Below are 12301 nucleotides of genomic sequence, written 5' to 3'. Positions count from 1 at the left end.
AAGAAAGAAGTTCCAGGCTTAGGAGAACACAAAGGCAAGAAAAATGGTGAACATGGAAGGAGAAATGTTTTGAGATTAATTAGGAGAAAAAAAAAAAAAAAAAAAGGATGAGGATATGGTGAAAGAGGAGACCTGACATGAGATGCACAAACTATTACCTTGCATGGGACTTTAAAGACAAAGATCTTGAAAGTGGTTCGTGAGGTCAGAGTTCTGAAGAGATATAGCACATGTGACATCATCACTAGCAGATTATTTTCACAGTTAATTTGAAATGTATTTAAAGAGGATGAAAATCAGAAATGTTAATAGAAAGGTGTCCTCCAAAGTGAGGAAGTTGAAATGGAAATGAACAGCAGACTTTGAAAACCCTCACATTTCCTCCCCAGAAAAACTCCAGAAGCCCCGCAGTGTGGCATCCTTCAAGCGTTGTGTGCAACTCACCTCTAAAAAGAAGAGGCTGTAAAACATCTCATCACATTTTACAGATTTTGGCCTTGGAACACAAGTTTTAGCCCTGGGAGCTCCTTCTACCACCCCTGTGTACTCACATGCACATACAAAGCCTTCTGTTTGGGTCACTCCTAACTGTAGTTGTTACCTAAGTAATGCAGGAACATAAGAAATGTCCTACTGGATCATAGCGATAATCCATTTACTCCAATATTTTCTGTGATAGCAGCAACAGGACATACTGTTTAGCGGAAGCACATAAATCTGGCCATCATCCATAGTGTATTTCCTCCTTCTCCAGCAGTACGTACTATAGTGGGTTAATAGATGTGAAGCAAGTAAATCCCCACCCCAATCTTTCACATCCATTCAGGACTTCTTGTCCACCATTTTCTTGAAAACCTTTCTATACCTGCTGATACTATTTGCCTCTACAACCTCCTGTTGCAACAAATTCCAGAAGTTACTGTCCACTCCGTTGAAGAAAAAAAAAAAAGTGTCTATTCGCTTTTCCTCTAAATTGTTCACGCTAATCTACTCTTTTTCCATGCATGCCCTCTAATTCTAGTACTGCAGTAACAGGTTCCCATCCTGGCTGTCCAACACCCTACCGCCAGGGTTCTGTAAGCATCACATCTGTAGCAATGACAACCTGAGCCTCCCCCTCTCAAAACTGGCAAGTTAGTCTTCACAATCTCTCTTCTGAAGGCAGGTAGCTATGCCCCACTAACACATCCCAGCTGCCTTTCTTGAGATGTGAAACCAGAACCGCAGTCAGCACACAAGATGTAGTACGCTGCAGTGAAATGGTGCTTTCCACTCTGTGGAACAAGATTTTATTGCTTTTTCTGGTTACCACCACATCCAGCTGCAGTCATTCACAGAGCTGTCAAAGATACCGCCAAGATCTCATTCCTGAGTCATAACTGCCAGTTTTGAGATCAGTATTATGTAAGGTAGGTTGTGATTATTATTCCCCTAAATACATTATTTTCCTTTATTCACTCTGAAGCTCATCTCCCACCTTTTCCTACGTTCGCTCAGCATAAGGACCAAGACCAAGAGTTAGATTTTGTGTAACGTTTTTGCTTTTTGGAAGGCTTGTTTGGCATTGCAACTGCAAGAAAGAGTCACTGGTCACCCCTCACACCCAACCACCAAGTTATACAAAAAACATTAACAGGAAAAAGCACAATAGCAACTACATTACTCTAAATCACGCCCTTTCTTCCTCCTTTCCCACCAGGGCAATGACAATTTGATGGATAATTAATTGAGAAGGAGTTTATTGTTATTATTACTACTACTACGACCCTAATTTGGAACTGGAGTGTGTTATAAAAGGAGATGGCAAAAGGCATTCAACCAGAGGAGCTTAAAAAAGTCATTGAACATATAAAAATATTAACTTTACTATCATACATGCACATGAGACCCCTCTAACAGACGGGTTGACGTCTGTTTTGTAGTCACAGCCTCTGATAAAAATACTTATTACACATTGCTCCATTGTCAACAATGTATAATACCCTAATCTCTAATAAAGCTGCTGCCTTATTGTCCAAGAGAGTTAATTTTCTCAGCTCTCCCATCTTCTTTATGTATTATTTTCTATTTTGGAAACATGATTTGTAACAAATGTAAATATACTAAATACATCATACTCTCATAACATGACATGCTTTATCTTATAACCTAACAACATTCATTTCATTCATATTTTCACTTTCTGTTGGTTGTTCCATCCCACACTTAAGTTTGTAAAACCATGAGATAGCTATTATTTGTATGACAGATTTATAGAAAACTTCTGTATGAGACTTTAAAAAAAAAAAAAAAAAATCAATATACAAGCTCTCATTAGCACAAATATATACATCTGTGGGAAGAAACAGATTTTGAAATGACTTAATCCTTTCTTATACTGGTTTGAGACAATTACCATGGGAGCCTATTTCTTATTATTCTTTGAAGTGACATAATGCACAAAAGCTGTTACTCCACAAATCCAGCCTGCTTAATATTCTTCTGTAAAGGGTTACCGCCAACACAGCACCCACCTCGCAGGAGCAGTTTCATGGAAGTGAACAGACCACTCCTGGTCACTGTCTTGTTCACTGAGCGGAACATAAAAACCTCATCACAAACACCACCAAGTTATTGTCACTGCTCAAAAGGGCCTTTCCACACATACCCCAGCTGCTTTCTGCATCAGTGATGAACAATATTCCGGGCATGCAGTGCAGCATCATAGTTGAACATTTATACCCCAGAAAGTACAAAGCTCATAGGAAATGCACACGCCCTCTTCCCGCCAGGTGAGGTGGTGACCTCTCCACCTTGGTTGGGGTCGACTGTGGTACAATTCCCCAGCATTGTTTGACAAGACTGCTGTTTATTGACTTTTTGTTGGTTTTTGTTTGTTTGTTTTTCCCAAACAGACTCAGAGGACCTTTAAGAGATAAGAGCACTCTCACCCTTTTGTAACAACTTCAAGGAGCACAGACTGCCAAGTGTGACAGACAGTACTGCACATTGTCGGCAGACCCTAGAGGAGGTGCATCTGAAGACTCTGCTGTACCAACAGTGCTCACGGCTGAGCACACTTACACGTGGTTAATACCACAGCACCGAATTCTTCCCTCAGCAGCCTGGACATTTTGTGAGACTGATCCAGTGACTTTTACAACTGTTGAAAGCACTCATTTTGGCTCGGCCTTTAATTACTTATTGCAACAATACAAAGGAAATCAAGGTAGACGGCAACAATGCATGTTCCTGCTTACAATCCCTATTCTTCAGCTTTCTTGGTGTTAAGACAATTGTGATATATCTTGAAAAGTCATCTCTGGAATAGTTTAGCTGAGGTAAACCCCACAGGTGCAGAGTAAATGAAGCAGAATCATAGGAAATTTAATAGATCTTTCATCTAGCCTTCCACAGAAAATTATTTTAAGACAGCTGTAATATCCATTTGGCTTGTTTGCTTAGAAATGACATGGTTCAATGGGGGGGGGAGGGTGGAAAAGCGTGCCTTGGAAGGTGGTATAAGGAGTATTTACCTTTTAAGCTTCCAGCAACACAACATCTTTATCATTATCATTGTGGGAAACTACTGCGGGGGGTATGGGAACAGAAATTAGCCTTTAAGATATTAAGGCCTACCCGCAAGAAAGATGGGAGTAGAGGAGTATCTGGAGATATTAAGGTGTACCCATGAGAAAGAAGGGAGTAAAAGAGTAACATTGACATTAGCAAAATTAGCCAATGATGTGTTACTATTACAGCCTGTAACCAATAGCAAAAAGACGTGAGCTGGTAAAGACTATATAAAAAAGCGTTTGTGGCGATAAATGGAGACTGCTGTTTGTACTTAAGAACTTGGTCTATGTCGTTTGTCCGTCTCAACAGCAACATATCATTACTGAACATGACGGAGGCTTGACAGCTAACAAAGATACACCCAAAAAATGATAGCATATGTGTTTGTTGATGAGTGTCCCTTCAGACACAAGAGATTTTCATTTTGCTCCCTTATCTATTAATGAGCATTGTCAAAAGTATTTCAGTGTTTTCAGTCATTTTACTCATTGTTCAACCAAGTATTGACTTTATCTGAAGCTTGAAAATATGAACCTTTATCAGTTTTTCTACTGTTAGCGTTCAGTCATACCATCTGATTGGGCCCTTCATTTTTCAGAAATGGCCCTTACTGTCTTTGAATCTATATATGGGTTACTGATGCTTTGATGATTAGACTACCCTAGGAATATTCATACAGTTGAAATGTCAGTGAATTTTCAGGCGACAGTCTTTGTGATCTGACCAAATTAACATAATTTGCCATAATGTAAAGTTCTTCATATGTAGGTAAAAATATTTCCTAAATAATCTTAAAAGCTACACTTGGTTCTAAAAGAAGACAGTTTTGTAATACACTGTCTTCAGCTCCAAAGAGGAGGTAATATTGAAAGACTTTGCCAAAGGACTGTCTCCCCTCATCAGTGCAACACAGCTGATCAATATACTTCCTCATTATCTCATGATAACACTGCAATGACTATGGTCTGGGTAGGCAGATTGTGGCGGATGCACTCGACCCACCACCCCGCACCCAAACCAGCAGCGGTTTGGTCCAGGCTCCAGAGGAGGTAAAGACCCGAGCCACAGCCAGGCCAAGAATTCCTTCCAGGAGACCCACAGGGAAGTTGGACGGCGCACTGAACACCAGTGCCTTGTGGGCACAGGGAGTCTCGTGCATACTTTTCCTACTGTATGCAATTTGACAACAAGCCAACCACTTCATTCTATAAATACAACAGCCTGGATGAGCCCACTTTGAGGTCTCCCTGCTGAATAAGTGAGCTGTATGGCAATGGTTTTACTACTCAGAGTATAGTGGATGAGCCGAATTCAAGTTCAATATTAATCATTTAGCTTAAGTGTATGCACACCAAATGTAATGGATTATTTAGAGATGTAAGGTTGTATGACTGTTACTCTTTCATTCATGTTAGTTGGTAGACTAGATTTGCTAAAATGTTAAGCTCGTATTTACTAAAAGCAACTGCAGACTACTTTAAATGCCTGCAAGATAAAGTCTAGCTTGCACTTTGCTTGGAAAAATGGAACTGACTGGGAAAACAACGATCCGAGGCCAATGCAGAGACATCACAGACATCTGCAAAGCTGGGCCTGTTTTGCACTTTTCTGAGAAGAAAGAATTTATCCAGACAAAACGGCATCTTCAAGGATATGGACCAAAACCAATGTCAACAACTGAACAAAACAAAGGCCTGCGCGGAGTCAGCGAAAAAAGGTCCAATGGGGAGCAAAGGACCTAGTGGTGAAATATTGCTACTGGACTGAATCACGGTGTGAATGGTCTGTAAACATATAAAAGATATAAAAGTTTGTAGTTTTCTATGCTTGGGCAGACCTCTACACAGGTACTCAGCTTGAGCCAGCCCTCCTGCTCTTCTACTTGATTAAATTTTTATTTTTCTGAGAATTTTGTCTCTTGAAAGTCTGCTCTGCATATGGTTGTCAGACCTCGCCTCAAAGTTTGCTACTGGAGTTCTAAAATAGAGACTCCAAAGCGAACAGTTATCAGGGAGAGAAGAATCCTGACAGTTTGCACCACGACGGGTACAGGCCTTGCCTGAAAGTTTGTCTCCGGAGCCCCAAGACACAGACTCTGGAGTGAACGGTTATCAGGGAGGAAAGACACCTGAAGGTTTGCTTCGTGAATGGGTATCAGGTTCCTGGAGAGAAGGTAAGCAACATTTGGCTTGGCATATTTCCCCCATGCAGTAAATACTAGAGCGAACCTACCACCGAACTCTTCTAAGTCGCGCTTCTCTCTAAGAAATGTAAACATTGTTCTGCAGCAAGCAGAACCCCTAAATCACTCCCCCGTGACACAGATGGCCTCCAAGAAGGCAATGATTTGTTCTTATATCTCATTTTTGGGGAAAAAATTGCACAATGGCTTGATTTAAAAAAAAAAAAAGTCCTGGCCAGAAGTATGTTAAAAGGAGGGCCCACCGCAGCTCAGAACCACAAACACTCTCTGCTTCCAGGTAGCAGCAGGTTCTCTCAGAACCAGCATCACAGAGCACAGAGGTTCCTCGCTGTTTCCCCACATCACCCTCTGCAGCTTGTTAGTCCCCTGTGGCAGCCTTCAGCACACAGCGTTCACTACCTGCACTCAAAATCGCCTCTTTTGCCCAAGACCTGCTTCTCCTTAGGGTTAAAGTCTCCACTTGTTATTGCATCTGGAGTGAAGAAAAATAAGAAATAAGTGAACACAATTTTTGTTTTAAATCACTGACAACACATAGAGCACCACACATACAGTACCCTCATGTGTCTTCAGGGCTACTCCTAAAGAGGTGGAATAAGGGAAAAACAGGCCATCGTTTTTAATATAATACATTTACATACAACACATCTTATGTAGATATTTGTATTACGTACACATAAGTGGAATGCCTACTATTAGGCATTTTCATACTGACTCCTGAAATAGATCATGGTTGCAAAAGCCTGAAATCTATCTCAAGTTCTGCTCCTGTCTTTACAAAACAAAGTAACAATAAACAACTTTAATTTTAAAGACAGGCTTATTTGTATATAGTAATTTTATTCTTCTACAATTTCTTAACACATTTCAAAATTATAAAGCCTTTAAGATGGGATGAGCTTGTTGAGTACTTTAAAAAAATCTATTTCAAATCTTGGTTTGATGTGAAAACATAAATACAAGGATCACACTTGGTTCTAGGAAATATACACAATTCTGCAGAGCAAGATATGCATATTAAGTACCTCTTCTATTTAGAGAAGTAAATCTGACTTTTTAATATAAATTATGAATCAACCTTAAGAAAAAATACTACCATCTTAATTAACTGCAATAATAAAGAATGCTAATTAGTGTTTTAGAGAAGGTGTTTTATTTCTTTGGATCTGATAGGAGGCATTTACTGCTGCAGGATCAAGTGTCTGTGAACAGACAGGGAGGGAGTAGCACCCTAACAAACACTTGGAAGTGATCCACAAGACTTTCCCTGTATATTCTTGTTACTGATGTACATTTGGAAATTCAGTTAGTACCTTTTTGTAACAGACTTCTTCCATCAGCATAACATCAAAGAGATCAGAACGTTTTTTTTCCATTCTGTTCATTAATATCTGAGGAAAATTTGACATATAAAAAAATCACTCAGAACGAAAGAGAACTTATTTTGAAGACTATTAGGAGTTCAGCCCACCTAGTCAGGAGAGGGAAGAATAAGGATGTAAAAACTGTCACTCATTCAGAGAGTATTGTGAAAGACTTTAGAGGAAGATTTTAGAGGAATTCACAATCACAGTTAAGCATAACAAGGTCAGCCCAAGGCCCTTCCTCTTCTCCTTTCATGGCTAATGCTAGTGATCCTGCTCACTGGATCAGAAATAAAATTGTAAACATAGTGCTTCAGTTTCCTATAAACGACACAGACTAATAAAGGTACACAAGAATAAGTTCTTAGCATCTGAAAGCAACAAAAGCACTTTGAGGAAAATTGGGATTCTTTGGTCTCAGCTTTTTTTTTTTTTGACATTTATTCTCTAGCTGATTGGGTACTTGCTGGAAACTTCATAAGACTTTACCAAAAACCTTACGTTACACATAAAATGTTAGTAATCATTTTTAGTTCCATCTATCTAGAGGAATGTTGACCTCCATAGTACCATGTAAAATTAAAATTTACCTCTAAGTACTTTTACACTTATTTGCAATGAAAAAAATAAACTATGACAAACCACCACATTACTACATTTACTCTTTTGGATCAGTATAATGGAAATGAGCAGCTAAGTAACTGTAATGCTCTAACTAGGCTAGTATGTATTACAGCATGAAAGAGATCTTTTAGTGGTTAAAACAGGAGACAGGGAACCTGAGTTTCCAACCTCTTCTGCAGCTCATCAAGTTACTTATACCCACATTTTCAAAGTTAATCATTTTGAACACCAAAGCTTGAGCTACTGGGAAATGAAAGCTAGCAGAAGACAGTGAGATTTTTACGTGGCAGATAAAGCTACCCTTTTCATACCAACTTCACAAACACATTTTCCAGGTGTTAGAACTATGCAGAAAATGGGGAGCAGTGCAATTAATTTCTACAAAATACTACCCACTCCTAAACAACATAACTTAAGCCTGCCCAATTTACCTTTAGATCAGCTAAGGGCTATTATCTCCTCTAGTTATTGCAACATGTTAGGTCAGCAATAATAATGTTCCTTAAAAAATGGAATCTATTTATCTGGTTGTCATCAGCATATTGTAGTAAGTGTAGCATAAGGCATCTTCTTATCCTTCCGAAGATTTTCATTATCTCATATAGCAGGATAATTTTTTTCAAACAGTAATAAAAGTAGAATTTTTTTTTTCCATTTAAAGAAAGAGAGATTTATTCATTACTGCTCCTTCAATTTGACTAGAAGGATATGAAGTCACTATGTAAATAAACAGTAAATGTAAAATCCTACAAAGTACTGCTATAGTTTAGCCCTATACAGTATTAGGACAAGTTGTTGGTAGTTGTGGAGCTCAGAAAATTCAATGTACCTGCCAAAGACAGGAAGAAATTAGTTCCAGATTTTCACTGTTCTGCACTCTCAGTGTGTTTTGATCGCTATAAACTTGCCAGCGCCTAAGAAAAAAACAGTAAGACATAAAATGGATCTTTTCATTTATTAACCAATTACTTCATTTGGGTAAGAAAAAGCATCATATCAATAATACAATATTGTATTCTGTAACTCAGAAATTCAAATCTGAACTCTAGGCAAGGAATACTGAAGTTTTTAATATTTAATTACGATGCTGCTTCTAAAAGCTTAGGTGGAACCATCTAATTAAAAAATGCTAATGTGGAGGTATAGACTTTCCTTGTCAAACTGATGTATCTTATTCCTTCTTCTACATCTTTCTGGGGTTTTTTTGGTTTTGTTTTTTTGTTTGGTTGGGTTTTTGGGGTTTTTTTTAAGACAGACAATACCTTATCAGGATAAGCTTGACTGCTATGAATAAAATATTTGAAATGCCACCGTGCATAAAAAAGTATAACATTTAGGGGATAATTAGAGGACATCAGTTAGAAGCGTTTCAATCACAAGCCAAAATATGCATTTTGCCGTACACAAGCAGTTTTAATGTAATAGAGTTTCCTCTTCATCCCAATACAACTGCTTAGTTTGTCGTAAGAGTGAATTTCATCCCTTTATTTTTTTAATTTTAAAAGTTATAGGGCCTGCAACAGGAATACCATCTCAGAACATTATACTTGGATTTAGTTTTGGTACTAAAAAAAAGAAACAACTAGTGGGAAATTATAGGCAAACAACATTGATTTAGTTCTGGTATTGTTTATATAAAGCATCAAATACCTTCTAAACAGAACTCTGCCAATACCCTTCAAACCAGATTAACCTCTCTATTCCAGGAAGGCTACTATTCTACATGAATGCAGAAAAAGCTTAAACCTGAAAGCGCTTACAATTTCTTTCAAAACAAAACCAAATGCATTAGATGGGAGTAGTAGAAAATAAAATACAAACATCAGGGAGAGTTTGTGTTCCTACTTGTATTATTTTCACAGTGTTACATAGCTTACTTATCTGGCAATTGTAATACTTCAATTCATTTACTGTTTGCTAAGATAAGTTTATAAATATCTAGATAAAAGTATGTATTCACAAATATGTATTGTCAATGGTTATCCTGGAAAAAACAATCTAAAGCACCTTTCTATTAGGACTGGCACTTACAGTTCAGCAAGCAATCCTGCAGTCATCAGGGACTCTGTACAGTGACAACCAAAGCCACCACCAAAACTCTGGCCAACTTCAGAATGGATACCGAGACCAAAATGGAAAGCATTACTTTGTCGCTTTGTAAAACCTTATTGCATCCACAAACAGAAGACTACGCGCAGTTCTCGTCCCTGCATCCCAAGAAAGACATACTGGAGTAAGAGAAGGGCTATGAACAAAAGGGAATAGAGCCACGTTCAGCATGAAAGCTAGAAAGGCTGGAACTCTTGGAGAAGGCTAAGATGATGTGCTCAAAGTGCACAAAATCATAGAAGGTGAATTAGAAGATGAATGAATGATTACTATACTTTGCACCACAAGAACTAGAGACACTCCCTGAAATCAGTTTAAAACACTTTTTTGTTTGTTTTTTCAAAACAGAGCAGGCAGTGACTTTCAATACACTGTTGCTACTAAAGCTTACAGAAGCAAACACTACTAACACAGTCAGAAACAGATCAGTCACATCCAGAAGACATCATAAACTGATTCCAAAAGGACTGGATACCTCCTAACGTACCTACTCTAATGACTGTGGACACTGGGGAATAAGCAAAGATCATCTGCCAGTGAAGAGCTAGAGACTGATTCAGAAAACCAGAGGAGTGTAATTTAAATATTATGCTACATGGAAACCAAACTAAAAGTGGAGGTTCTAAAAGCCATCTGAAAGTTTAACAGAGTACTAAAGAGATTTCAGTCCTAGAGAGCTAAAAACTTAACTTTCCAGAATACATTCATTCCTACTGACATTTGACAAAATATTCATGTTTCCCTGACTATCAGCAATATCAAAGACTTGCATAGTTTAGTACTACAGAGGCAGCAATTATAGATGTTCACATAATATATACAGCGGCCTTTTTTTGGTAAGAGCACAAAATACTCCACCAATATGATACAACTGTTACTGACTCCAGGAAGCCCTTCTGCTATATGCCTTTGCTTCAGCAGAGTTATCACCAACTGAATCCTACAGCACACATATTTAACGGGTTTATCTTCAGCAAAACCTACACATTCCAAGGTTGACCTTGAAGATTAAACACAGAAGCATCCATATGCGTTATTGACTTTAGATTTTTTCAAGGCAATGGCTGAAACGTGTGCTTTGATGCACAGCTGCAACTTGGGGACGGACTTCGATACAAGTCACACACCTGCGCGCGTACCTTTATGATCCCTACTCGAGCTCAGCGCCTCCTGCGCTCCCTCAGGACTTGGCTGCTCTCCTTGCTCAGCCTCTCCTACACGCCTGGGGCCCCGTTCCCCGCGGGGACTGGGCAGTTTTCTTCCGCCAACGCGGGGCCGGGCTCTCACCTCCGTTCCCCCGGCATGCAGCCGCCCGCCCTACAAGCGGCACTCCGAGCACAGTCCAGCCCTTTGCTTCTTACAGGCGCCGAACGCAGCCCTGGTGCAAACCGTCACCTTTGCTCTTGAAGGTGCTCCGCCCTACCTCCAGCATACCCCTGGGCGAAGGACACTCCAGCGGAGAGAGATGTTCAGTACCTCTCAGAGCACGCACAGGTGGAAAAGGCTGAGTGGGAGGAACCTCACAGGAGAGAGGGGCGCACACCCTCCCCTTTCCCCCCCGGGTTTCGGGGGACGCGCACTCACGCGTGGCGCGGTGGGCTGCCGGCCGCCTCCTCGCCGTCACTCTCCGCCGCCGCCTCCTCCCCGATGTCGGGCAGGGCGATGAGCAGGGCCTTGGCGCCCGCCCGCCCCCCGGGCTCCCTGTCCGCCGCGGCAGCCGCCAGGCGCAGGGGCCGGCCGCCCGCTCGCTCCCCCGGCGGCACCGCCCTGGCCGGGACGCAGCCCCCGCCGGACGGGGGGCGCTGGCCGGGGGCCGGCGGGGCGCGGCGGAGCTTGGCGAGGAGGGCGCCCGGGTCCAGGGCTGCTACCTTCATGGCGGCGGGCCGGGAGCCCCTTCCCGTCCCCGCAAGGCCGGGCGGGGGCGGCCGGCGGCTCTCCCGGCCGGGGCTCCCGCCGCCTCCTGCCCGGCCCGGCGGGCGTTGCTAGGCTAAACAAACCCGCCGAGAGCCGTGCACCCCGCCCGCAAAAAGCCCGCGAGCCGCCATCGGCCTGAGCACCTGTCATAGGGAAGCGTAGAGCAGTAACAAGTTGTACTCTGCGAGCTAAAGAAATAAAGCGTGGCGTTTTCCCTTTCGTTAAAATGCCACTAGCATTAAGGGGCAGAAACCAATCCCACCTGCCAGGGCCACGGGGCTTTGCCTAACACCCTTCCTTTGTGTGGTGCACGCCAAAAGGGTTTATAGAAACCCGGAGCATGATGGACCCAATGCAGTACACCTTGCTACACCAGGTCAGGCAACTGCAGAAGGGAGCTGCGGGGAGCAACAGCCTACGTGCAAAGATGTTACCAACAATCCCAGGCAGCTTGAAGAGCAGTAGCAGGTGTCAGGATCAAAGACCTTTGTCTATCTGCTACAAATACCAGGCAGCCGGAGGCACACGAGTT

This window comes from Caloenas nicobarica, chromosome 4, assembly GCF_036013445.1.
Source record: "Caloenas nicobarica isolate bCalNic1 chromosome 4, bCalNic1.hap1, whole genome shotgun sequence".
NCBI classification, from domain to species: domain Eukaryota; kingdom Metazoa; phylum Chordata; class Aves; order Columbiformes; family Columbidae; genus Caloenas; species Caloenas nicobarica.
The sequence above is the reverse complement of the archived record's forward strand: the minus strand, read 5'-3'. Positions refer to the sequence as shown.